Source organism: Salvelinus sp. IW2-2015, unplaced genomic scaffold (genome assembly GCF_002910315.2).
Source record: "Salvelinus sp. IW2-2015 unplaced genomic scaffold, ASM291031v2 Un_scaffold5160, whole genome shotgun sequence".
Taxonomy (NCBI): Eukaryota; Metazoa; Chordata; class Actinopteri; order Salmoniformes; family Salmonidae; genus Salvelinus; species Salvelinus sp. IW2-2015.
Window position 1 is genome coordinate 14,830 of NW_019946426.1, and position 3,756 is coordinate 18,585.

Genomic DNA, 3,756 nt, shown 5'->3' on the forward strand with positions numbered 1-3,756 from the left:
AGTAGCGTACTATAATAGGGAATAGGGCTCTGGTCTAAAGTAGTGCACTATTTAGGGAATAGGGTTCCATTTGTTCTCGTGGTGTTGTTCAGTCAGTCACGGGGGTAGCCTCATCTAAAACTAAATTAGAGAGCCGAGGTGAAACGTTAACTAAACAGCTGATCTGAATGACTTGTATTATGCCCCGGAGTCATGATAGTCCCTCATGATGACGATTTGGGACGGTGAGTCATTTGAGCTCGAGCTTTAACAACGTTCTGGAASGGGCGGATCGTTTAACGAGCAGTGACTCACTGAGGGGGGAGTGGCCTTGGTGTGCCTTATTTGGGCAGGGAGAACCTGTTTTCTGCCTGAAGATTTTTTTTTWAAGACCTTTAAATATAATCGACACCTTTTTATATGAAATTGGGATATTATTAAACAAATATATAGAAATGCACATTCACTGTTACCCAAACTGGATAGTTTTGATAATTGATCAAACGTAATAGGAAGRTATAGGGGCGTGTTTTGCTGAAGGYGGCGTGTCTTGTCTGGCAGGAGGGGAGCTGTGATTTACACACCCAAGGTAGTGAAGACAACTCAACCCAGAYGAGGAAGACAAAAAAGGTCACAGATTTGTTTCGAACTTTGACGTTACTGAACACAGGTAAACTGCCTTTTTTTTGTGGGGATACATTGTTTAATTAGCCTAATTTGAGAACGTTTGTTGGTTTAATTTCCCTAAGAGCGCAGGTAAAAAGTTTTAAGAYCTAGAGAAGGTGTTGTCGGTAGCCATAGCTCACCTTTCAACAGGTGAATTGCGTCTGACTGGCTTTGCTGTTCGAATATCCCGATAATATTAAAGTCCTAACTAGTTCCAGTACTTAAACACAGAGGACTCCTAACTTATATTTCACCTACGTAAATCCTTCATGTTATTATCGCCCGGTGAAAATGATCATATTTGTTATATACCCGCATGTTGTGGTGAGAACGGGAAGGGTTGCTTACTTTCAGCGTATCCCATTACGCCGATTATGATGCAGAACGGAATGCCACGGGGAGGGACCTAGCTAAATATGTCCAATAGAAACTCTGGTTTTGCTTTGTTTGGTTCTTAATTAAACCGTAACCGGTTTCCGTAATGATTACACCTATCTCCTGTCCTACCGCTTTGACGGTGGCTTGTGTATAATGCCGCGTTCAATACAACCGGGAGCTCGGAACTCGGTAATCTCCGACTTCCGAGCGTTCAAAACAACGGGGAACTCGGGGGAGAAAAAGGGTCTCCGACTGGAAATAWATCTATTTGAATGMTCMTCCAACTCCGAATTCCAARWTGGGAACTCGGGCCTCTTTCTAGACTTCCGACCTGAAGATCACTGACGTCATGGTTTGACTTTGTATTTTTCCGGGTGTCCAGTTGTTTTGAACGCGGCATTACCAACGGACCTCCACGGGCCTCGAACTACCGTGTCAGATTGTATTAGTATAGATCTTTCTATTAATACTTGAGCCAATGTGTGACATTGGGYTCAACATTTTCAAAAATGGTTTTGAAATAAAACATTTACTTTTTTTATGCAGTTCTACATGTTTACTGAAAGTGAAAATATATACGAATTGTCCCATAACTTCACCTTTACAACACAGAATCTAGTACAATTTGTCCTAAAAGCAGGGTTCATACAGGCATTGACAAGTCAAATTCAAGGACTTTTTCAAGCACTTAATGGTCATTTTCAAGGACCTCAATGTTATACACATATAAATTATACAAGTGTGTGTGTGTGTGTGTGTGTGTGTGTTTAGGGCCTAATAGACCCCTTCCCCCAACAAACATGCAAAAAAAAGTGTCAAATTAAAAAGTAGGACATTATCACTTTAAGATTACTTCTTTAGGCCTTGACATTCTAATTGTTCTTACATTCTAAACTATGAGGTAATAATGTGGACATTATCACTTTAAGAATACTTCTTTAGGCCTCTGTTATACTGTGTCTAACTATCCCTGGTGATATACATCTGTTGGGTCTAAATCCCTGGTATATTGACCATTGTTGTCTAATATCCTGGTGATATTGACCATCTGTTGGTCTAAACCTGGTGAATATTGGACCATCTTGTTGGTCTGAAATCCTTGGTGATATTGACCATCTGTTGGTCTGAATATTCCCTGGTGATATGACCATCTGTTGGGGTCTAATATCCCTGGTGATATGACCATCTGTTGGGGTCTAATATCCCTGGTGATATTGACATCTGTTGGGTCTAATATCCTGGTGATATGACCATCTGTTGGGGTCTAATATCCCTGGTGATATTACCATCTGTTGGGGTCTAATATCCCTGGTGATTATGACGAATCTGTTGGGTCTAATATCCCTGGTGATATTACCATCTGTTGGGGTCTAATATCCTGGTGATAATGACCATCTGTTGGGGTCTAATATCCCTGGTGATAATGACCATCTGTTGGTCCAATATCCTTGTATATTACCACTGTTGTGTCTAATATCCCTGTGATATTGACCATCTGTTGGGGTCTAATATCCCTGGTGATATTGACCATCTGTGGGGTCAATATCCCTGGATATTGACCATCTGTTGGGGTCTAATATCCCTGGTGATATTGACCATCTGTTGGGGTCTAAATCCTGGTGATATTGACCATCTGTTGGGTCTAATATCCCTGGATATATATGACCATCTGTTGGGGTCTTAAATATCCGATATTGACCATCTGTTGGGGTCAATATCCCGGTGATATTGACCATCTGTTGGGTCTAATATCCCTGTGAATTGACCATCTGTTGGGGTCTAATATCCCTGGTGATATTGACCATCTGTTGGGTCTAATATCCCTGGTGATATTGACCATCTGTTGGGGTCTTAATATCCCTGTGTATATGACCATCTGTTGGTCTAATATCCCTGGTGATATTGACCATCTGTTTGGTCTAATATCCCTGTGTATATTGACCATCTGTTGGGTCTAATATCCCTGGTGATAATGACCATCGTGTTGGGGTCTAATATCCCTGGTGATATTGACCATCTGTGTTGTCTGCTTGATTTACAGCATCAAGGTAAATTACTTCATATTTTCATATGGATTGGACACTAAGTCGTATGTCCGGATAGACTATTGCAGCAACACCAAAGGCTCTTCCTATTCATTATTCTGGATATTACCATAGCCGTTGTAATAAGGGTGCTGCAGCACCCCCTGAAAAATCTGAATTAAAAAAAGATAACATTTTTCACAAAAGTAGCATCTAATGACAACATCTAATGTTGGCTTCAACTTGGCTACATACAAATCCTATCATTAAAAAATAAACCTGTTTTTGGTCACTTTGTGGAGACAAAAAACCAACGGTGAGATTAATGCTACCACTATTCATGGATTATTACGTGTGCCTGTGTTGATCACAGGCTACAGAAACATCACCAAGGATCCAATCTATTAAGTCAAGGCAAATGTCCACATTATTACCTCATAGTTTAGAATGTAAGAACAATTAGTATCAAAGGCCTAAAGAAGTATTCTTAAAGTGACAATGTCCACATATTACCTCATAGTTTAGAATGTAACAATTAGAATGTCAAGGCCTAAAAAGTATTCTTAAAGTGATAATGTCCCACATTATTACCTCATAGTTTAGAATGTAAGAAACAATAGACTGTCAAGGCCTAAAAAGTAATCTTAAAGTAATAATGTCCACATTATTACCTCATAGTTTAGAATTTAAGAACCAATTAGAATATCAA

At 39.7% G+C, this 3,756-nt stretch overlaps 1 pseudogene; it reads left to right on the forward strand.

Annotated features, from left to right (window-relative positions):
• Window positions 1-562: 562 nt before the first annotated feature.
• LOC112078022 (phosphatidylcholine:ceramide cholinephosphotransferase 2-like) overlaps window positions 563-3,756 on the forward strand; it is a 12,826-nt pseudogene continuing 9,632 nt past the window's right edge.